The 24,399-nt window shown below is 51.0% G+C and overlaps 1 long non-coding RNA gene across 1 annotated transcript; it reads left to right on the plus strand.

Moving 5' to 3' along the window:
- The first annotated feature begins 19,830 nt into the window (after nucleotides 1–19,830).
- On the plus strand, nucleotides 19,831–23,947 carry LOC144577965 (uncharacterized). Its single transcript, XR_013522815.1, has 2 exons — nucleotides 19,831–19,990; nucleotides 21,506–23,947. It is a non-coding gene; the product is annotated as an uncharacterized LOC144577965 (long non-coding RNA).
- Nucleotides 23,948–24,399: the final 452 nt, after the last annotated feature.

Consider the following 24,399-nt stretch of genomic DNA (forward strand, 5'->3'; position numbering starts at 1 on the left):
CTCCAAGGGCCTTTGATGGAACCCACTGAAGGCTGCCAAGGCCTTTGTTCCCACTGACAGGGGCTTGGGGCCTGACTCCTTCTGCTCCAGCTCCCCCTCTCCATGCCCTGGCCTGAGGGGCAGTTGGGGAGTTTAGGATGGTTGGCAGCCAACTCAGGTGCCCTTGCTTGGACATTGGCGGTGGCTTGCTGGCCTCCTGTGCGCAGGCCTGAACAGGCAGGGCTCAGCTCAAGATGGCAGTGATGGGGGTGGCACTGGGCATTCCCATTTGATTCAAGGCCTCTGAAGGCAGAATGGGAGAGGAAGCAGCTCGGAGCAGGGGGAGACATCAGCTGGCCTGGTGCAGACACCAAAATAGACGTGGGAGTTGGTGGAGAAGGCAGGGTCAGGAGTGTGAACACACCTCGGTGAAAGCCAGCTCCAAGGGAACCGGAAGATGGGGAACAGGGCTGGGGATGGTGTAGACAAGGCCTGGAGCCTCTCAGCCAGGGGGACACTGTTGCCAGGGGTCCCCAAAGGCCTGTACATTTGAGCACTGTCTAGTCCCCACTCACTGTCATCTTCCCTGTTCCCTCACCATTCTTTATTTACTCACCTGCTCCAGCACGAGGAGGGGCCGTGAGGGCAGGGGCAGGTCTGTTGGAATCCCCCAGGGTCCTCATCACTGGCGCATGCCTGGCTCAGGGTACTTAGGAAGTAGTTCTTAAATGAGTGGATTTCCTCATTCATTCATCCACTCTCATTCATTCAGCTATTCACTTGTCTCCTTTTTTTTTTTTTGAGACGGAGTTTCGCTGTTGTTACCCAGGCTGGAGTGCAATGGCGCAATCTCGGCTCACTGCTACCTCCACCTCCTGGGTTCAGGCAATTCTCCTGCCTCAGCCTCCTGAGTAGCTGGGATTACAGGTATTCACTTGTCTTCTAAGGGCACACTGGAAGCTCCTAAAGGCATTTAGAGCATGAATATTGGGTTAAAATCTGGTTGGGGAGTTCAGGATGGGCTTGAGCATGAGGAGCTCAGAGGCGAAGTGAGTGGGCTGCTTAGCTGAGAGTCGAGGCAGGGGTGAGGGGCGATTGCTGACAGCTGGTCTGGCCTGGAAAATTCTTCATGAAGCTGGACCCAGCAGCGGGCAGGATCTGAGGAGGAGGAGGAGACAGCCCAGGCAGGAGTCAGGAATGAGTGGGGAGAGGCCATAGATCAGGTGAGGCCAGGAGGGGAGGACGCAGCATCTTCCCTGGTCCTAGCAGACCGCAGCCTTGATCTCTGTAGACTGCCTGGCCAACAGCTCTCTGGAGTCTGCCTGGGCGTGGACTGGAACTGGGTGCGATCACCCTGAAGTGGCACACACCAAGCAGGGTCTGTTCTGAGGTCCTCAAAATGACCTAGAAAGTGATTTTGAAGAATATGCATCCCAGAATGAGCAGGCCTGTGGAGAGCCAGGTGTCAAGAGGCAGCCAGTCATCACACTGGTCTGTGACACTGCCTGAGAATAACTCACGGGTGACCAATCAGAAGGCAGCTTTGGAACAGACAAAAATGACCTCCTCCCAAAATGGAAGGGAAAGCAGCTGGTCACCCAGACTCCCCCCAGCCCCATCCTAACTTATCAGACATGCATAAGCCTTTACATCCACTCAGTCACTGAGGTCCTAGGAGTGCCAGGCACCCACACTGCTGTGCTGTGGAGATCTAAACCTATCTGTGTCTTCCCACCCCCTGCATGGGAGATCCTAGCCAGCCACCTGGAATACACCCGTGTCTAGGTGAATTCTTACACTGAGCAGGTGAGGGGCTGTGTGGCTCATGTCCTCACCCCCCTCTCATCTCTTCCACCTTCTCAGGAGGCCAGGTCACAGGGAGGAGGTGGGGAGATTCAGTCCCTTTCATCCCTACTAGTAAGCAGCCCTCAAAAAGGGGCAGGTTTCTCCATCAGCCTCTGGGGAAATGACTGCTTATCCCCAGTGAGTAGGAGAGGCGACTGAGTGTGAGCTCCAATTCCAGGCTCCCAGGTAGGGGTTTGCAAAGGGCTATTCTTTATCCCAGGCCCCTGTTTGGGTCTTGCCAGCATACATGGAGGGGGTGGCCCAGGGAAGGAGGAAGTCTGAAATTCTCAGGGCACCCTCCTGCAGAAGCACCTGCCCCAGAGAAAAGGGGCACTGTTATTCTCTCTCCACCAGAGCCAACCCTATCCCCCCACTGCCATTTCTCTTCCCCCAGCCCCATCCACTGGCTGAGACTCAAGTTTCCAGCAAGGGCTGAGTTTGCCTGGTCCCCTGAGGAGTCGGGATCGTTGCCTGGCTGTGTTTCTTCCATAGGAGGCAATCTTGCCATCGGGCACACTCACTACCCCCCAGGAAACTCCCTGGACCCTTAGCCTGAGGGGGAAGTGGAGAAGTTTATCACAAGTGCAAAGGCACCCGCAGCATGAGTAAAGGGGAAAGGTTTCTGGGACACACCACACCGAATAGCTTTGGCAGTTTTGAAGGTCACTTTTTTCCCCTTCCACCAAAGAATTTAATTAGGCTTCCATAAAGCAGTTAGATTTAGGAGCGGAACATTTTTAGCTCCCCTGCTAGGAGTGCTCATGAATATTGAAGACCAGGGAAGGAGGCAAGAGGCAGGAGCGGCCAGCTCACACTCCTGCCTTGACTCCCGGGGGACTGGGACTGGGACATTTGGGCACAGGAAGGGGCCAGCTGGGTTCCTGGGTTGGGGTGCCCATGCAGCTTCCAGCAGCCCTGTGTCACTAAGCATTGGGGGGGTCACATCTTCTTCCATCAGTCAGGACCTAGGGAGGAGCATCCCACAGTGTGGCATGAATGGTGAGGGCGGGTGGTGCGGGCCTGTGGGCACAGGTGGCAGCAAAGTGTGCCAGGCCTGGAAAGGGCACCGAGGACCTGCTCCAGGCCATCTCCTATTGATCCTACCATCCTGGGAAGACAGGGATGTTTGCCATTAGGAATACCAAATGCCAAGGGCAGGCTTTGGGGGGGTTCCTGCAGCAGAGGGAAGCCCCTTCCTCCAAATGGGGCATGGCTGGGTCACTTCAGAGAGTGGAGGGGGATCAAATCAAATTGACTCCAGAGGACACAAACATGGACCTAGACATGCCTTCGATTGGTTTCTGATGGAGCCCAGAAACGAGACACACTTCCCAGAGATGCCTAACTGAGCAAGTGGACAGGCCCAAACATGCTATAGACAATGGGTGGATTCTTAGGTCCGAGGAATGGTAGAGAGAAAACTGCTCCAGGGCTTGGAGCTGTACACTGCCAGCCTGAGGAGCCTCCTCCAGCAGGTCTGCTGGGAATGCCGGCTGGACCTCAGCTTCCCACACATTCCCACAGTGCGTTCTGCTTTCCAGGCACGTGCCAGCACATGTTCCCTGGGAGCCTCACTCACAGTATCCCTGAGCAAAAGGCAGAGCAGGGGAAGTCCCTTTTGCTCCTTTTCCTCAGATAGGGAAACTGAGGTCTTGTGGATGTTATTTCTGGTACACTCTGATTTCAGCCCTTGCCTGAGGTCATGGAGCTGATGAGCAGTAGGACTGGCTCTTGAACCCAGGTTCTGGGCACCCACCCAGTGCATTTTTGCCTCAGTAGTCACAGTTCTGCTCATAGACAAGGCGAAGACTCTGGTAGTATGGCTTTAAGATATGTCGGGAGGAAGTTACTGCTGTATCTTATAGGGATAAGCCTAGGCTGCTATAGCAAAATACCCTACACCAGGTGGCTTAAACAACAATCATTTATTTCTCACAGTTCTAGAGGTCAGGTGGTCCAAGATCAAAGTGCTGGCTGATTCAGTTCCTGGTGAGGGGCCACCTCCTGGCATGTAGACAGCTTGTCTTCTCAGGGCAGAAACAGAGCATGAGCAAGCTCTCTGATCTCTTCTTACAAGGGCACTAATCCCATCATAAGAGCCCCACCCTCATGACCTCATCTAAACCTGATTACCTCCCAGAGGCAAATACTATCACATGGGAGGTTAGGGCTTCAACATATGGATTTTGGGAGGGAAACCATTCAGTGCATAGCTCTCTTAGCTGGACAGTGCTGATTCCTTGTGATAGCAAGTATCACTCCCGCCCTCAACCATCCTCTGCAGCAGGAGAGGCTCCGAGAAGGGCCAGGCTGCTGGCAGCCTGATTCATACACATATTTAGTTTTATTTAGTCAGCAAACCCTGACTAAGGCCAGACACTGTGCCAGGCGTTTAGATCCTAAAAGTACAAGGAGCCCAAATGATATGGAATGGGATCACAGTATATCTGTGAGCCTGGAAAAGGGAGAAGGCTTCCCAAAGGGATGGTATCCAAGTTATTGGTTCTGTTGCATGAAGCTCAGGCCCAGCATTGGCAGATGAGGTGAGGGGAAGGGAGGCAGCACATTTCTGGGCTCAGAGTTGGAGCTATGCTCCCAGGTGGCTGCCTCTCCCTCCTGATTTTATCCACCTGCTCACAGGGGCCCTCCTGATCCCCAGCCCAATGCAACTTGGCAGGAGCCAATGATTGGGGCACCGATCCAGGAGAGGAGAGGGCTGAAGGAAAGACGACCAGTGCGCTGGGGTGCTATTTGCAAATTCAGCTTTTTGGTAGTGCACTGAAGGCCCAGGCAGGAACAAATCTGTCCCTCTGCTGAGGCTGGATTGGAACCACTGAGCAGTGTGTACAGGGAGTCTGAGCTGGCCAGGGGCTGCCCAGCTGCTGCAGCCCAGTGGGGCAATCCAACCAGTTCCATTTTTAATTTTGGAAATTGAGGCCTCACTAAGGTCTTGGAATCTATTATTCGTGAATGCCAAAGAGCCCATATTTTTCTCTTAGTTTCTTCGTGGCCTTGCTTTGTGACTTGGAGCAGAACTCCCCCCCTCTCTGGGCCTGTTGTCTCTCAGAACAGGACGATGACAAGAGTCCCAACAGCAGCTGCTTCCGAGCAATTGACATTTTTCTGCAGTCCTGGTTTCTTCATCTCAGTGAGGCCTTGCTCACAAGGCAACCCTGGGCTCAGGAGCCTGAGGAGCCTTGAAGCTCCACCCAGGTCTATATTTAGGTCCCTACCTCTCCTCTCAGAGAGACATGTGTGACCCTAGGCCAGAGGCTTGCCCTTCAGGGTTTCCACCAGCTCCTGAGCCTTCTGGGCAGACAAGGGCCACATCTGCAACTGTGGACATCCCTCTGGGGGTGTCAGGAGATGCCTACAGCTCAGATTTGCAGAGAGCAAACAGACCTCCATAGCACAGAGAGGCCCTTTGCCCACCTGGGAAGCTGCCTGTGGCTCCCTTCCAGCCCTCCCCCTCTGGCCGCCCCTCCTCCTGCTCACCAGCTGCGCTCCCTGGCCATCCGTCAGTCTTGCCTATGGAAGAGCCCATGGCACATGCTCCCAACCTTGTCAGCTTGAAATTAAAGACTTGCTCCAAGGAGCTGGTCCTCTCCAGAGACCTGCACTTTGATTATCCCCTCGGAAGGAGCAGCTGATTTGGTTTCCACATGGTGCTGCAGGGAGTGGTGTTGGGAGACAGGGGAGGGGAGGGAAGAGGCAGAGGCAAGAGGGCTGGAGTGGTATTTGCCTCCTGGAGCACAACATCCTGCAGAGCAGCACATTTCTGGGCTGCAGAGGAACTTCTGCAGTGATGCCAGGCGTTGCCAGGAGCAAACTGACCTCAAGTTTTTCAACGATTATTGTGCCAGCTTGAAGGAATGTTGCTGCAAAGTGTGTTATGAGGGTGATTAGAATGGACTGACTTGATGGTCCTAAGAAAAGAGAAAGGAGCCCAGTGCACATGTGTATGTCAAGGAGGCTGATCTTCTTTTTTGCCCTGATCTTTGCATTTCTGAAAAGTTTCTTTAGAGAGAAAACGCAGTTCAGTCAAGAGCCATGTACTCTCCCCAGACAGGTGGTTCATAGCCCCAAGAGGTGGGAGGGCCTCACGTTAGGCTGCAGTGAGGAGTGGCTACAGGGGCTTGGGCCTGGGCATGTGTGTTTTGAGTGCCTGGGTATGTTTCTGTCTGTGTAAGTGTCACAGGTGTCAACTGGGGCCTGTGATGCTGGCTGGAACACCCTTTTCACATCCTAGGGAAGTTCAATGTTTTATCATGAGAGTTCTAAGAATTTCCAGAGAGGGAGAGTGAGCTTGAGTTCTCATGAGGGTCTTGGCTCCAAGCTCATGCTCATGCTGAATTTGTGTGGCTTGTGGATACATTTCCTCTGCCCCACATGCTGGCCCACAGCTGCAGTTTTGACTTAGATGTAGATTTCAGTCTCTCCATCCAATTCTACCCCCAAACCATTCCCATAAGTCATTAACATCCGCATCAGACTGGACTGAAGGTGTGGTGTGGGGAGACAGAAGAAAATGTTGTGGGGGGTCAGTATCTGTTGAAAGGTGAGAAAAATTAGCACACCTAAAAGCATGAGAGACAAAAATATTGGGATTGAATTGACATAAACCACTTTCTAAAACATGTTAACAGCTTATTAAGGTATAACTAACAAAAACTGTCCATATTTCAAGTGCTCAATTCGCTACATTTTGACATCTAGATCTGTATTTAGGAGATATACACATATAGATATACACAGATTCCTGTGACCCTCAGTCAAGAGGTTCCTCTGCCCTGTCACGTGGCTCACAGCCCCCAGATGTGGGAGGGCGCTTTGGTGTGCGATGCGAAGAGGAGTGGCTGCAGGTGCTTGGTGTTAGGTGCATGGGTCAGCAAGGGCACCATCCCCAGAAGTTTCCTCCTCCCCTCACCCTGGGCAACCACTGATCACTATGAGTTGGTTTGCATTTTCTAGATGTTTATATACAAATGGAATCACGTAATCTCTTTTTGAGAAAGAGAGGTTTCATATCTCAAAACCTCTGCAAGCAGTTCCATGCTGAATATTTGTCACACACACCCTTAGAAAATCCTTTGCCTCTCTCTTCCACCTTGGTCCTCTGCAGCACCCACCCTGCTGGGCTTTCTTTCTTTTCCCTGCCCCGCTTTTTGTCTCAATTTTAATGCAGAGCAGTTCAGCCATCTTTTTGTTTCCTTGACTTTTGCTAATCCATATCCTTAGAGGCTTATCAAGGTAATTTCCTGAACAAAAGACACTTTCCTCCCTAAGATCAATTCCACTGCCGGCTGTTAGGATAAATTTTTTTATCCTCTTATGCACTGTGTGAGTGTGTGCACGTGTGTGTAAGTGTGTGCCTGAATGGGCACTGTCAGAGAGCGTGTAGGAGTGGTCAGTGTGTGTACATCTGGGGGTAAAAATGTGGGTGGGGCAAAGGGGGCTATTTTTTTAAACACTTATTGGTGCCTACCTGTACCGGGACAAAGCTAAGTGCTTTTGTATATTATCTCATTTAGTCCTCATAGCAAACATGTGACATAGGAACAATGATTCATTTTTCTTTGAGACGGAGTTTCGCTGTTGTTACCCAGGCTGGAGTGCAACGGCACAGTCTCGGCTCACCGCAACCTCCGCCTTCTGGGTTCAAGCAATTCACCTGTCTCAGCCTCCTGAGTAGCTGGGACTATAGGTGCGCACCACCATGCCCAGCTAATTTTTGTATTTTTAGTAGAGACGGGGTTTTACCATTTTGACCAGGATGGTCTCGATCTCTTGACCTTGTGATCCACCCGCCTCGGCCTCCCAAAGTGCTGGGATTATAGGTGTGAGCCACCGTGCCCGAAAATGAGATTCAAAGAAGCTAAATAAATTGTCCACAGCCACACAGCAACTAAGTGGCAAAAGCAAAGCTAAACTCCAGTTTTTTGGGCTCCAGCCTCAGTGCTTATTTCTGTGCACTGGGAATGAAGAATAGGCTAACCCTGTACCACCACCAGATGATTGGGAAGGGCTGCCTGGAGGATTACTTTGGGAAAGTCAGTGAAGCTGAGTCTGGGCTCACCAGAAAGAATGGCATGATTGATTAGTGATGTCTGCCATGCATGTGGGTGTGGAAGTGCTGTGTGTATGTCATCCTTGCCTTATACTATGCTTCCTAAGTCCTTCCTATAATGCAAAAGTGAGTTATTATTCCTCAGCAACAGGTGACTGAAAGCCTGGATCTCTCTAGGAGCACTCACAAGGGTGCTCTAAGTTAGCCTGCCCTATTGGATGGCTTAACTCCAACAGGAACGAAGCCTCCACCTTCATTCCTCACCCTTGACAAGCTGTCCAGGGGCTGCTGGTGTGAAGGGTCTCCTCGAGTTCTTCTCCAGCTCTTTCTCTGCAGGCCCCTGAGACTGCCCTCTTGATTCTCTCTCCAGCTCCCCTGCCATTCCCCTAGTTCAATCACCATCCTCTCTCCTCTGCCAGAAAGAAGCCGCCTTCATTTTTCCTTCCCTCCCTTTCTCTCTGTTTCTCTCTCTCTCTTTCCTCCTCCCTTCCTTGCTCTTTCTCTCTCTCTTTTTCTTTCTTTCTTTTTGAGACAGGGTTTCTCTCTGTCACCCAGGCTGGAGTGCAGTGGTGAGATCTCAGCTCACTGTAAACTCTGCCTCCTGGGCTCAAGCGATCCTCTTGCCTCAGCCTCCCAAGTTGCTGGGACCACAGACGCGCGCCACCGCATCCATCAATTTTTGTATTTTTGTAGAGACAGGGTTCGCCATGTTGCCCAAACTGCCTCCATTTTTGCTTCACTGTGGCCCATTCTCCTCTAGGCAGCAGGAAATGCCTGGGGGCCTGCCACTCACCCCCTCAGACTTCCCATCCTACTAAGTACGCAGCCGAACTGCACAGCACAGAGCCCTCCAGCTCTGTCATTTTCTGTTCCTCAGTAACTTTGGTCTTGGTTCCAAGTGCTCCAGCTTTGGAGCACTTGGGGCAGAATCACAGGCTGGAGTAGGCCCAGAGAGTGGGCCCTGCTCTGCTCTCTCCTCTCACAGTGTTCTCTCTCGCACTGCACCTGGGCTGCGAGGCCCTTCTCTTCACAGTGTGAACGCATCAAACCCAGGTTTGCCTCACACCTTTCATGTCTGCTTAGATGCCATCTCCTGAGGCCAGGTTCCTCTGCTCACTAGTAACTGTCACTCACTTTCCTGCACAGGACTTACCACAAGAGAACAATATGCCGGACCACAAGCTCTCCAGAAGCCAGTGATCCCACCTGTTCTCATTCTCCTTGGAGTCTAGGACAATGCCAGGCACACAGAGAGCACCAAATGTCTATAGAAGGAATAAATTCAAAGCATTTTGATACAAGCTTCCTCAAATGGCTTGTGAGTCAGAGGAAAATATAACTAATAAAGGCCAGCTGTGGTGGCTCACGCCTGTAATCCCAACACTTTGGGAAGCTGAAATGTGAGAACTGCTTGAAGCAAGGGGTTTGAGACCAGCCTGGGCAACAAAGCCAGGCCCTATCTCTAAAAAATTAAATTAAATTAAATCTAATTAGGCTGAGTACAGTCACTTGCTCCTGTAATCCTGATACTTTGGGAGGTTGACGTGGGAGGATCGCTTAAGTCCAGTTGTTTGAGACCAGCATGGGAAACATAATGAGACCTAAAATCAATCTCTACAAAAAATAGAAAAATCAGCTGGACATGGTGGTGAGCACCTGTGGTCTCAGCTACTTTGGAGACTGAGGCAGGAGGATCACTAGAGCCCAGGAGATAGAGGCTGCAGTGAGCCAAAATCACGCCACTGCACTCTAGCCTTGATGACACGAGACCCTGTCTCTCTCTTTCTCTCTTCTACATGTGTGTGTGTGTGTGTGTGTGCACGCATGCATGTACACATGCATGTCTAGGTGACCTCAGGTTAGCTGTTTAATCAGCTTGGGTTTTGGTCTTATTTGCAAAATAAGATATGGTGCTTGTCCCCCACACATGGCAGGGACAGAGGGCCGGTGCCAGGACACAGGAAGTACTGTACCCAGGCCTGGATCACCACTAGGCAAATTTTAGGAATTTGCCTGGGAGTGGGGGCAAGGGTCATTTTCTGTTCCTCAGTAACTTTGGTCTTGGTTCCAAGTGCTGCAGCTTTGGAGCACTTGGGGCAGAATCACGGGCTGGAGTAGCATTTCCTATGCCCCAGCCAATCTCTTTCTTCATTTTCTCTGTCCAATTCCCAGCTCCAGCTAAGAGTTTCTGTCTCCTTCATGTACAAGAGACCATTCTTGGATGTCTCTGAGAGCTCAAATCAAAGGTGCCCGGTGTTGGCACATCCAGCACTGTATATTTAGCAGAAGAGTCACCACATTTCTGGAACCAAATGGAGTTTCAGACCCTCAAGCTCACAACCTGAGAACTTCTGGGCTCTGCTTCCCAGAGCAGCTTGGTGGGGGCACATTCCCCCTCCTCCCAGGGTCACCTCTATTGGCCCCACCACCCACCCACCCCAGCCATCCCTTCTCTCTCCTTTGATGGGAGGAGATAGATTTTACATCACAGGGAGTCTCCCAGTAGGAACTGTAGATGGTTCTGTGTCAGGCAGGAAGAAGGCTAAGGGGCTGGGAATGGTTTTCTTCTAGGGGGACTTCCCACATCTCAATGGTTTCTTCTTTTTTGTTTTTGTTTGTTTGTTTTAGAGACAGGGTCTCATGCTGTTGCCCAGGCTGGAGTGCAGTGGCACAATCAGGGCTCACTGCAGCATCAACCTCCCGGGCTGAAACCACCCTCCCCTCTCAGCCTTTTGAGTAGCTGGGACTACAGGCTTGCACCACCATGGCTGGCTTAATGACTTCTTCTTAAACGACCCAATCTTTGAACACTAGTCTTTGGGCATTGGAGGATTCCCCAGAATGTGGTCTGGAGAGGCAGGCTGGCTCAGGGAGCTGGCCCACAGATCCCTCATCACTCCTGCTGACGGAGTCCCTAAGGAGCAGCTCTGCCTCTGTGGTGTGCAAGTGGGAGCCAGCGCAGCCTGCAGTGAGGTAGCAATGGAGTGTCAAAGGCTTGAGGTTCCACCGGAGGACAGGGTGTCCGTGGGCCAGTTGCTGCCCTCCATGGGTCTCAAGTCCATCTGCTGGTAAATGATGGGTTAGAAAAGGAGATCTTGGCATTATATGTGGCCCAAGAGACCAAACCCCACCTAGAGAGAAGGTTCTGTCGATTGCTCCTCGTCTGACTGAGGTGAGCTGCTTTCTGAGCAGTGCTTGCAAGGTGAGGACTTTGCAGCTTCTTCAATTCCCTGGTTCTCAGTTCGGGCAGGGCCACTCTGGCTTGGCAGCAGCCTCGCCACTGTCACCACTACTACCCTTTGCTACAAAGCCACTAGTGAATAGTGGTATGCATGTGGGAGCCAGCCACTAGTGAATAGCGGCTTTGTAGCAAAGGGTAGTAGTGAAGCCTTCCTTCACTCCTCTGTGCAGCAGATGAAATCCTCTTTCCAGAGGATGAAATTGAGACACAGAGAGATAAATAAAGTTGAGAATGACCAAGCCAGGGTTTGCCCTGATGCCAGGTCCCTGCTCCTTCCATATAATTCCAAACAGGACCACTCGTCCCTGAGTCTCTGTCCTGCTAGTCTCAGAGACCCTGCCACAGGGCACGACTTTGCATAAATTATCCACAGTGGGTGACAGATAAGACTAAGGGGCTACCTTTCTCTAGATACCTTTGAAGAAAAGACTGGCAGCTCCCTTTGCCTCCCCCAGGACCATGGGCTCAAGACCCCAGCATTGCAGAGACACAGGTGCTGCGATGGAAAATGTTGTCGTAGAGCAAACTTGCTGGCAGCCGTGCTGTGTTTCTTGAGAAGGGCAAAGGCTAGTGAGACAAGCATGATCCAGAGGTGCCGCAGGGACAGGTTTGAGCGAGGATAAACAGCATGTTGGTTGGTGCAGCCGGGCAAGCAGAGAAAGTGAAAGTAAATAAGGAGACAGATGCTATGTGCAGGTACCAGGGGACCCAGCAGCAGCAGGAGGGCGCCAGGGCAAGGAAACTTGCCTGTGGAAAAAGGCAGCATATGATCAGCTAGGACAGGTAAGAAAGGGGGTGGGACAAGCTTTCTAATGCTTTCTCTCTGCTCAGAGACAAAGGAAGATGGGGCCTCTGAGACTGGTTAGAACCATTCCCCAAACCTCTACAGCTCCCAGATCCTTGTTCTGAAAAGCCAAAAACCAAAAATAGCCTGTGCCCCTCTTGGAAGCAAAGGCGGGGTCTCTAGCCATCACATGACACACACAAACTTCAATACCTAAAGGCAGGGGATACAGAAGGCACTCAACCAATCAGCACTCAACCAATCAGAAGCCAATAAACCAAACAGATATTTTTTTCTAAGGCAGCCTTGCAGATAAAAACAAAACTTAACAGCCTAATAATAAGTCTTCCTCTGCCCTCCACTTTTGGCAAGAGGGAGCCAAAATAGTGACATGGGTCTTCTTTGCCCAGGGAAGTTTATGGAAACTTAATGACAAGCCAGGATGTGGGTCTGAGTGCCAGCCCATTCTGCAGTCTTTGAGTTTGATATTGCGGTGGTCAACATAGTGTCTCCAAGCCATCCCTTAGGACTCCAGCTAGACATGGGAGAGACCAGGGAAGAGAGGACAGAGCCTCTTTTAAGGTGACACCAGAGTTTTCCAAGAGGGAGGTGCCACTCAGGGGTCTCCAGGGACCTCTTCAGGGACAGCAGGCTGGGTGTCAGCTGGGGCAGGAATCCATCAGCTGTAGATCTCAAGAAGACACCTCGATCTGATAGCACCACCAGTCCATTCATATCCATTTAGTGTCTCCTCAGATACTGGGATTTATCTTCGTTAGGGAGGGAAAGAGACACTTTCTCTGATAAGATCTGAGGGATTCCTTCACCTTCATCCTGTCTGATCCCAAAGCTGGAGCAGTGGGTGGGGCATTTGCAGAGACCCCAGCGGATATGGGTCCTTGCCCCTCCCTAAGAGGAGTAAAGAGTCTCTGGACAAAGGCTCTCTGGCTTCAGTTTCTCCAAGGCTTTTCCTACTTGGAGATGAAGAAGACTTAGAAGAAGCCAAGAACTGTCCGGCCCTTGGCCTGGTGGCTCTGCCCAGGAGGCTGCAAAAACACGAGTGCCCTGTGTCTCAGCGGGAGGGGGGGTGGGGGGTAGGGAGGGCGGCAGATCTATTAGCTCTCTATTGCTGTGTAACAAATCTCTCCAAAACATAGTGCTTAAAGCTCCCACTGTCATTGGTTATCTCTTACAGTGTCTGGTGATCTGGAGCAGCAGCGTGGCTGAGGCATTCAGCTCAGGGTTTCTCAGGAGGTTGCAGTCAAGATCTTGCTGGGGCTGCAGTCATCTGAAAGCCTGACAGGGGCTGATGGGTCTACTTTGAAGGTTATCCATTCATGGGCCTGGCGAGTTGGTTCCTCTCATGTGGGCTCTCTGCAGGGCTGCTTGAGCTCCCCGCTAACGTGGTAGCTGCTTTCCCCAGAGTGAGCAATCCAAGAGGCCAAGGCAGAAGTTGCAATGCTTTCTATGTCACACGCCTTAGAAGTCACGTGCCTTATTTGCATTGTATTTTATGGATCACACAGTCCATCCCTGATCTAATGTGGGAGCGGACTACACAGGTCTGAATTCCAAGATCAATGAGGGCCATCTTGGAATGTGGGTACCATGGCAAAATGCTCACGGTACGGGTAGCATCAGGATTGAGGCTTGCCACAAGATTGAGAGCTCTGGGGAACAGGGGTAGTGGAAAGAGCATTGACCTTAGAGTCTGAGAGACCTGGGATTGAAAATGAAACCGAGTCATTTACCAGCTGTGTGACTTGAAGCAAATAACCTGATCCCTCTTAGCCTCCACTTCCATATCTGCTAAAAGGGTATGACTCCTGAATTATACAACTGCCCAAGGCTTGACTGAGGGTGTTCAACACACGGTCAGCCTCAGTGATCACCCCTTCTTTCCAGGGTCCTATCCTCCCCATGCCAAGATGAACCCCATAAGCTTTTTGGTCACCTGTCATCCACCTTCTGGGGCCACTGACCAGGACCAGGGGATTCATAAAATGTTCCTAACATCTTCCCAGGAAAGCTCCCTGGAGTCCCAGGGGCTGGGGAAAGAGAAAATGTGTCTTCTTTTTCTCTTGGTCAAAATGCCTTAAGATGAGCCCCAAATTTTTCCCCTCTGCCTGTGAGGTGAGTCCCCCACCCCAGGTGACCTCAGGCTCCCTCTCCACCATGCAGCCCAGATTAATCCATGGAATGCTAACGCCTGCAGAAGCAGCTGCTTACACAGTCCCAGAAGAAGCTGCCAGACAGTCAGCCCCAAGTGAGGGCACTGAAGGCTACAGGGGTTGCAGGGAGAGGAGAGGGCAAGGGAGGGAGGTGGGAAAGAGGGGAGAGGGCAAGGGGGGAGGTGGGAAAGAGGGGAGAGGGCAGACTCCAGGCCCCAGGGCTTAAGCTTGTGCCAGACAACACAGGTGGAAGGAAGTCCAAGGGCTTTGATTTCAGGGACCCTGGGCTCTAATCCTTCCTTTAGCCCATCCATTCATTCAGTGCTCTGTGCCCTGGGCTTTGAAGAAGGTGCAGAGTTCTGGGCACTGATCATTCACTGATCCTAGCTCCAGGACCCATTCACAGATGATGCCAGAGAGAGCTGCTGGTTTCTGGGGACCTCTACATCAGGGTATCTTGGTGTTCACCCAGACCCTTGCTCCAGACTCATCTAAGCTTCTGTGGTCCACACCCATGCCTTAGCAAAGTTAGCGCATATTAGAACCACTGTAAATTCTGGACCTACCACCCAGGGAGAGTATTTGTAGTGACCCAGAAGACTCCATTCAAGTCTATTTCATGTACTTTTCCTGAGTACCTATCTGGTGAATAAGACCGGGTCTGTTCTTGCAGAAGCTGGGGATGCAAGTAATTACCATTTTGTATAAGGAATTATGGGAGCTCAGTGAAGAGAATATTCAACTCTGCTCCAAGGTAGTACAGGCATGGAGCCTGTCAGGGACGTCATCCCAGAAGTGATAAAATTGGAATTGGGCCTTGAAGTATGAACAGGAGTTTTCCGGGTGAAAAATGGAAGGAGAATTGGGGAGGAACACAGTAGGCAGGGAGAAGAGCATGAGCAGAGCAAGGGCCTAGAGGTGCAGAAGGAAATCATTAATAGCCAGTCCCGTGCATCCGCAATGGGAAGTTTGTGGTTCTGAGAGAGGAGGCTGGGACTGAGGCAGATTGGAGCAAGGCTGTGAGGGACTCTATTCCCCAGATGAACTTGACATCCTTTGTCAGGGTCAAGGGGAACCATGGGAAGTGTCTAAGAAGGGGAACACAGCACAGTCCCAGCCCTGTTTTAGAACACCCAGTGTGAGGAGGGCCTGGCTCCGGCTCTCTTTTCCCTCCTCCTGCTGTCATTATGTGCCTGTTCTCGGCCACCACCCAAACTCACCCCATCAGACAAGGGCTGATGGAGCTGCACTGCCAAGTTAATCCAAAACCCCGGCCTCAGTGCTGCACCAGCCCAGGAGGGAGGCAGTCGTAACAAGAGAGGAAATTACAGATAAGAGTGGAGAAATGGCCACAGCAAGATGAAGGGAAGGCAGGCGCCAGCAGAAAACAAACCAAGGTGTCAAGACAGAATCAATAACCATCAGCGAGAAGAGAAGAAGATGGGATTCATTACAGAGAGGGTAAAACAGACATTACCCAGCCTGCCCACGCGGCTCGCTGCACAAGTGGAAGAACTTTCAACTCGGCAAGTGCTGACGGTGGAAATACTTGACAACACAGCAACTTGGCGGAGAGGCAGAGAGGGAGGAAGACAGAGATGAGGAGGAGCAGAGAAAGAGACATACAGGGAGTCCAAGAGAGACAGTGAAGCACACACAGGGAGCCAGGATCACAGTCAGATGGAGGTGCGGAGACTGACAAGCACGGGCTTGAGCTGGATTTATTTCGTGCCTGGATTATTAAGCCAGGGGTGTAGGGAGACAGGGACCTCTTTTTTCCACAGGGAGCCAGGACAGCCCTAAAACTGCTGACAGCATGGAAGTCAAGGAGGAAGATAAAGGCACAGAGAAAATCAGACCAGTATATCCAACGAGAACTCATGTCTTCTTGGTTGAGGGGCCAAGAGCTGAGCAGGTTGGGTTCAGCCCCACATATCCTAGAAAGGGATTGAAGAATCTGAATCCCAGTGAAGGACACTGAGTGTGAAATCATGCAAATGCACTCAAAGGAGGGGAGTCCCCTGTCCCAGGTCAAGGCTTCACTGTCCTGCCTCATCCATCCTCCCACTTGGGTGGGAAACTCACACTGAGCAAAGACTTGAGTCCACCTGAGCTGAGAAGGGGAAGATGCTCCCCTGCAGGTCCCCGAGGGGCTGGATTCAAGGACACTATCCTCTGCACCTGGACCAGTGGAGCAGGGTTAGGATGAGGCGGTAGGGGCAAGGCTTATGGGGTAGCATCTAAGACGCAGTGGCAGGTGTCCTGACAGGTGGGTAGAATGATAGAGAGGACAGCAAGCAGCCCTGGAGAGGGGGTCTGAGACTAGCAGGGCAGAGACCCAAGCCTTGGAAGACCAGGGTATTGGGAAGGTTAGCAAGATAGGGTCTTGCCCACCAGCAGTAATGCAGACGTGGTGTCAGTCCCAGGCCCCACCAAGACCAGCACTGGGGACCATGATGGGGTGATCCAGAACATCAGGGCAGAACAGCTAAGATCCCTCATTCCTAAAGCTGGACCTGAGCTTAGGGCATAACCTTCACATGAGAGAGGAGAGGAGAATGAGGGGTCCCAGCCTTGGGAAGAAGAGGGCTACAGAGGCCATGACCCAAGCAGGTACAGGGACTTGAGGCACCACCTGGAGTGCTGAGGCTGGCTGGCTGAGTGTTTGCAGAACTGGGAGCAGGGCAGCTGTGGGGAGGGGTTTGTGCACACTAAAGTCTAAGGGATCCAGGAGGCAACTCTGGCTGGGACTCTGTTCCCCCACTCGTCCTGTCCTCAGGAGGTGGCACCTGATGTGACTTGCCGGGAGAGTCCTGTACCTGTCAGGGTCAATCTGGAACGTGAGCAAGACGTGAGCTTAAAGAACATCCAGACCCTTCCTGGTGCACTCACACTGGGAGAGGATGAGGTCCTCAGGCAAGGACGTCTCTGTTCAGTCATGGCTCTCCCAGGCAGGAAGGCCAGGGAGCAGTAACAGCACCAGCCAATGGCGACCACGGTACACTTGCTGCATGTGTCACTGGGTGAAATGCTTTATGTGCTTTATCTTATTTGAGCCACACGACTCATGTTATGTTCATTTTAAAGAGGAGGAAATGGGTTCAGAGAGGTAGTGGAACTGGACCAAGGTCACACAGCCTTGAAATGGTAGAACTAGGATGTGAACCCAGGCAGTTTGGCTCCAAAGCTGGACATTTCACCTCATCGTGTTGTCCCTGCCTAAGGGTGACCTCCTAAATTCTTCAGATTTTTCATTCTCAAAAATTTCTGTGGAAGGCTCTTCTGAGCTAGCCAGGGTCCTATCCCAAATTCTTCAGGTCTCCAATGCCGAGTGCATGGCTTCTCTGCACAGGCTGGGGGTAGTAGGCCAGCTTCCCCTCGGTGCTCCAGGTCTCCCTGCTCCTGGGTAGTTCCCCATTTCCTGAAAGGAAGTTGCAGGGCTATGTGTCCCCATGAGAGTAAGGGCCAGCTGGAAGCAAATTCAGTGAGCCCCAAGTCCCCAACCCATGTTTGTGTTTCCACCTGTGTCCCACCTGTGTGTCCCTCCCACAAGGCCACAGAAGTCCCTTCATCCATCCTCGTCTTGGTCTCTCTCCTTGTGTTCTGGTTCCTCCTTCCTTTTGGCCAATCTTTCTCTGTTTCCCTGTCATTGTCCGCTGTATCTTTCCTCCGTGTTTTGCCCCTATCTTCCTGTTTTCCTTCTGTGGTTTCTGCATGTCTAGATCTGCCCTGCCTCCTCCCATCTGTGGTTTTCACACACCTTGCAGAAAAGCCATGGCTATTCAGGGTGATTTGCTTGGCAGAGCTTCTAGACTCTGGCGTATCCTGCAAGCCCTGTGCCACTCCCATGGCCAGCGCCCTTCTTGTTTCCTGATCTGGGCCTAGAGCTGGTGAAACCGGCAGGGGCAGCCCAGCCAGAGCAGGTGGAAGCAGTGAAGCCATGGACTCCCCAGAGGAAATTTTAGTGGGGTAAGGGGCTTTTAAAACAGCCCATTAGCATGGAGCCAGCATCCTTGGCCTTTGGGTGATGGACTGGGAAAGAATGGGGGGTAGTTTAGTTGGCAGCATGTGATACTAACACAAATCTGGCTAATATAATGAATTTGTCAACCGTGTAACTATGTCTGCCCCCTTAACAGTTTAGGGTGCAATGGTTGTGCCCCTTTATATCAGGGCAATAAGAATGCTGAAGCCCAGACTCCACCCCTTGACTACCCTGAGACAGCAAATGCAGACACGCCCTCCCCATCCTGGGCCCCAGGAGGTCCTGGGCCTAATGAGTGTTTGGAGGGACAGGACCAGACTTGCTGGCACTCAGGGCCCCTGCACTTGCCTGGTCCCTGTCTGGACTGCTCCTCCTGAGATGTCTACATGACTCGCTCCCTCACCTCCCACACATCCTTTGCTGAGATGTTACTCTTACAACCCAATGGTCTCTGGAAAGACCATTTAAAATTGCCCTTACCTGGCCATCCTTCCTATTCCCGTCTGCTGCATGTTCCTCCCCTATTTAATCAGCCATTGCTGTGTCCTGACACCTGCCTGTAGTGGTCATGGGGACAGGAATTTCCGTCTGTCTTACTGTACCCTCAAACCTCCAGTGGTATCTGGTACGTAGTAGATGCTCAATATAGATTTGTTGAACACTCCTTTTCACCTGGATTGGGAATTCTGGTGTACCACGGGGAGGGCTTTGCCATCTTTATCTGCTTTTAGACATGTTTGTTTTTCAGAATTTATCGCCTTTCGTGTTTTTGATTTCTAATTCACACTCAACCTGTTATTCCCACTCTGTACTGTTTAGGATAATATAAATGATAATCAAAAGTGGGAAATAATCTAAATATCCAATAACGGAGCTTAGTTGGAGACATACATACTCTTACAAAACAGGATGTATGATAAGATTCTATTTTTGTGAGCTAAATCTATAGGTATATGGATATTTATTTCTCATTATTTGGCAAGATTTTTTTTCCGGAGACACAAGTAAGGACATTAATAGCTACCTGGTGAAAAAAACAGCTCTGGTTTCAAAGAATTTAGGGAACAGCAAAGTTTAAATGGGTTTCTTAACTGAGGCTCTCTCTAGAGCTTTACGTTCATTTACAATAAATATTCATTACAGTGAGTACTACGAAGCCCCAGGAAGAGGTAGAATGTACAGTATTTTATGAAATTTGACCAGGTGTGTTGCTGCTGTTCGTGTTCTTTTCAGCTGAAGGGACTGAAGTTCTAGAACCTTCTTTGGGAAGTGGTACGCACATGCTGGGAGGAAGGCAGAGGTGCAGGTGCCAGTGTGTGCCCCGTGGCTGTGTCCGAATGGGGCTTACACTTCTTTATGTTCTTCGTGCTTGTCTGTATTTTCTATAATATGCATTTTGTAAGTTAAAAGAAGCACAACCAAAAGACAAAAGTATAAAAAAAAGTCTGGAATTTTTCAAATTGGGGTCCTCCTCACTTCTTTTTAAGCATTTCTAATTTGTTTTCAACCTGCTAGGCTCAGCTTTATTGGCAATGTTTTTTTATTTTGAAAATTAGTTGTAAATGAACGTTTCCAACCAACGCCTCGTGTGATTTTTTTTTTTTTTTTTTTAACCAATTCATCATCTTGGCCAAATAGTCTGGACCAAATCAAGCAGGGGGATGTGAGGAGGGACATGGAGGGCAGGTAAGAGAGAGAATAGGTGGGGAAAAAGAGATGGAGTGAGGCAAGATAAGGCAAAGACCCGAGAGGTGAGTTGGAGTGGGAAGAAGAGAGCAAGCGAGAACGCAGAGACCGTGCAACAAACCAGAGAAGCAGGATGAGGAGGAGGGGCATTCACCAAGCACTCATCCAGCCCTTCCCATGGACCAAGCGCCAGGTGAATGGGGCCAGGACGCTTGCCTTCGCAGGAAAAGGGGTAATAAGCCATTTCCAAAGAGGTTTTCGCGTCGTAAAGTAGGGAGCCCGTGGAGCTGTGGGGCAGCTCTCCAGCACAGCTCCACGGTGTGGCGGGTCACAGAGCCGCTGCAGGAGCCACTCTCTGATCTGCTCTGTTCTAGAGGAAAGAAGCTGGGGCCTTGGCTCCTGCGTTTCCATTAGAGAGGCTTTGGGGCTGCCTAAAGGTCCAGAGCTTCCTGGGTGGGGGTGGGGAGGGCTGGGCCCCTTGTCTGTCTAGAAGCCGCATATGTGTCGTATGCATCGTGCGCGGGCAACGCACCCTGTTTTTGCAGAGACTGTTTGTTATAAACCGACAAAAATAGATTTTCTTTTTTAGAAACGCTCTCATTCACATGCTTTTCATAAGATTGAAAAATGTCAGTTGCCTACACAAGAAAACATATATTATTACTTTGATGTAGCGACTGGTGGAGATTATGCAGGGGCGAAAGTGGCCCTCATCCCCACCCCCGGACACAGCCTGAGTCAGGAATCTGTGCAGTCGTGTCCTGCTGCAAGCCAGGAGCAGGAATGAAAATGGCCTCTGGAGGCCTCTTCCGGCTCGCACTTCGTTTAATCTGTACGATTTGGCGGTGGCCAGCGCCCAGCCTGAGTTGCACCCCTGCCAGGCCCCCTGCCTTCCTCCTGCCCTCATCACAGTTTCTGGGCCACACTCCTGGTGGGAGGATGAGCAGCCTGTGGCTAATCCCCGATTAATATTTCATGTTTCTGATGAAGGGTCTGGGAGGGGAGGCTCACTGAGAGCTGAGTGTGGAGGGAGAGCTGGAGAGGTCCAGGAGTTGCTTCATGTCTGAGGTTGAAGGAGGGGCTTTGATGAGGATGGGGAACTGCAGCCTCTCTCATGGACCATCCGAGGCTCAGGGACTCTTCAAAGGCCGTAAGGCAGCAGCTGCTCCTGCCCAGCACCTGTAGATGGAAGGGAGCAGGATAAGCAAGGAAGACACCTTCAGCCCTGCCCAGCACCCAACTCTACCTACCACCTCCCCCAGGAGCCACACGCTCCAGCTCTTACTGACCTTCGGAGTTTACAATCCAGACAGAAAGGCAGGTGTTAAACAAATCCACAGAGCAATAAATACAAATATGGCAGGGACCTTGCTCTGAGGAAGTGGAGCATGTCACAGAGGAGCCAAGTGAGAAGGGGAGGGCTCGAGCTCCCTGGAGGGGGGGACACGCCTGTGCACAGGCCTGAGAGGAGGCACTCGGCTTAGGGTCCAGGCTCTGGAACCAGACTTCTGTCTTCAGATCCTGACTGCATCATCTCCCATGACCTTGGCCAAGTTCCTTTTCCACACCCCCATGCCTCAGTTTCCCCCTCTCTCGAATGATCATAATCGTGTCTACTTCACAGGGTTATGAGTTAGGAGTAAATGAGCTGATGCAGGTAAAGTGCCTGGACTGGTACTCAACACATAATAGGTTCTCAGTAAATGATAACCAGTAGCACTGTTATTGATATTATTTTACCTGCCAGGAGGAAAATGCTGTGAAGCTAAGAAGAGGACCTGCCCCCTGAAAAACTGAGCTGGAGATACCTGCTCCTTCTCCCCCTGCCCAGTTCTCACTGACCCTTTCTGCTGCACATGGCCCAGGGAGGATGCGATAGAAGCAGGACGAGGGCACAGCGGCCACCTCCTCGTCCTGCCCAGAGGCGCCCTGGCCAGCAGCTTGTGACAGATGGCAGTGCTTTGAATGACTACTTCAATTTTAACTCTTTTCGATAATCCAGCACCCAAAAGCCACATACTTTAAAACTGTCCCTGGATCATAGATCAGCCCAAAGAGACTAAGTCCAGCTCAGTTAATAACCTCTGGAAACACCATCAATCACTGGGGGAGCCCCTCCTTAGGGCTCTCCATACCAACTCCTGGCAGAGATGAATGAAAGGGCCACTATGCTTGGCAGTGGCTCTGCCTCTTGGGCTGTTTGCATCTCACCTTCTTGCTCTAGAACTGGGACTTTTTGGTGCTGACTCCAGGGTGGAGATAGGAGTCAGGCTGGTGGGCAGAAGCAACTGAGTGACTGTGGCTTGGAGAGAGGAGGTTGATGTCTCTCCCTGCCCTGCTCAAAGAACCCCCCTCCCCTGCTTCTTCCTGACCTCTTGTGGTCTGATGGACTCTGTGGCCTCAGGTGGACTGGCCATAATCCCAGATGGCCTCAGCCTCTCCTGCAGGAACCCCTCTAAGGGTTTGCACCTGGGGAGCCATCATACCGGAGTCACGTGGGGAACACAGCATGCTTGAGCAATACCTGCCTCCTGTTGAGTGGGAGCTGCCACCTGCTGACAGCCATGCTTTGGACAATTTTGTTCTGAAGAGGCTGGGCCCTCCCCTGGAAGCTGGCTGACCAGAAACTACATCCTCTCTGATGGCAACACCCTGATGCCTATGAGTTCCTCCCTCTGCTGGCTCTCATGCCCAGCCCTGCTGCCTGACACTTAAGTACCCTGTCCACACACCCAGCTGCCTAGTCTGTCACCCCCTGCTTCTCCTGCCAGTCTTCCCTGCACACCCTGCCAGAGGCCTCTCTGAAGCTTGATCACGTCACTCCTGCACCTAAGTCCAAGCTTCCTGGCCTGGTGTTCAATTCCAAACCAACCCTGCCAGGGACACAGTTCCCGTTATTTACTTCCCAGCCTGAACCTTTGGCTCAGGCCCAGTGAATCATTCCTCCTTCACCCACCCCGCCTTGTGCATTTCAGCCTTTACTCATAACATGCATGAAACATCCTCTCTGTCCTCTCCATCTACTAAAATCCTACCCATTCTGGAAGTCCCAGTTGAAGTCTCACCTCCTCCATGAAGTCCTCCTCGATCACTCCAGTCCCTACTTCTGGAACTAATGGCATGCATTGTCACTCTCATAGCCCTAGGCACTGGGCATGAGAAACTTTGTATTACTGGGTTCAGGCTTGACTGTGAAGCCCTGCCTTATACCTCTTTGAATCCTGCACAGACATCCTTTTCTTTGTATCTCCCACCCCAGACCTATCTTCACCTGTCCAGGCATTTCCCTAGCTTCAAAGCTGCCTCCTTTGGAATCCATGTTCTTGGGAGGGTGATGGAACTGGATGAACAGCTCAAGAGGCAAGAACCATGCCATCCTCTTCACTCCTGTGTTCGTGGTGCCTCACACCCAGCCTTTTGTTCAGAGGGTAGACAACAGTTACTGGCTGGATCAGATTGCTTTGGACTTCACCTTCACCTCTTCAATGGCATGTGTTGCTTTCTGCCTTGTGTTATAAATGATATTCTCACTCTCGTCCTGTAACCTACTCAACACCTTGTTTCCCAGCAACATCTAGCAAGGTACCTTGCTGCAAACACCAAACACTCAGGCGAAAGCCTGGATAAAGTCTCCTCCAGCCACCCTGGGAAGTGCTCTTTAGCCTATAGTAACCTACAGGTGGAACACCTGAGCTCAATAAACAGCCCCTCCGTGTGTGTATACACCGAATTTTCTTTATCCACACATCTGGGTGGACAGTTAGACTGCTTCCACATCTTGGCTACTGTCAATACATTGTGGTGGAATATTACTCAGCCTCGAAAAAAGAAGGCAATCTTTTCATATTCAACACAACAAATGAACCTCGAGGTCGTTATGCTGAGTGAAACAAACCAGTATCAGAAAGACAAATACTGTATGATCCCACTTACATGAGGCAGGTAAGGCAGTTAAACCCACAGAAGCAGAATGTGGTGTGGTGGTTACCAGGACCTGGACGGGGGAATGGAGAGTTACCGTTGAGGAGAATTGCTGTTCATAGAGTCAGTCATGCAAGAGGAGAGAGTTCTAGAGACCTAGATCATTGTGCTTGTGGTTGATGATAATGTATTGTGCACCTAAAATTTTGTTAAGAGAGCAGATCTCATGTTATGTGTGTTTTTCATAATAAAACAGTTCCTAAAGGAATTTAAACTATATATATATATATATAAAATTATATAATCCCACACTGTACCCCCTGGCCCCAGGATTCTTTCCCTAGTTGTTTCTGCCCAGAATCACCTGCAGACTGGCAGCTCTGTGTTCTGAAAAAAGCTCTAAGCTTGGGGGAGGAGATCCAGGTTTCTCGACTGTTCTCCTTATTGACTGTGTGATGTGTGCAAAATACTTAAACTCCTTTCCCAATGTTTCCTTATCTTTGGAAATGGAGCACATAGAAATACCAGTCCTGGCTACCTCGCAGAGTTTCTGGGAAAATCTAATGAGCTCATGTTTGAGGAAGCGCACTCTGAATAATAAAACACAATACCAGTTGCTATTATTATTCCAGCGAAGTTTCTGGCCAGATGGAGGCTCAGGGGTCAGAAGCTGTAGATCCTCTTTCTGTTTACTCATTGAATTAGGAACCATCAAGGTTG

This window comes from Callithrix jacchus, chromosome 10, assembly GCF_049354715.1.
Source record: "Callithrix jacchus isolate 240 chromosome 10, calJac240_pri, whole genome shotgun sequence".
Classification (NCBI taxonomy): domain Eukaryota; kingdom Metazoa; phylum Chordata; class Mammalia; order Primates; family Cebidae; genus Callithrix; species Callithrix jacchus.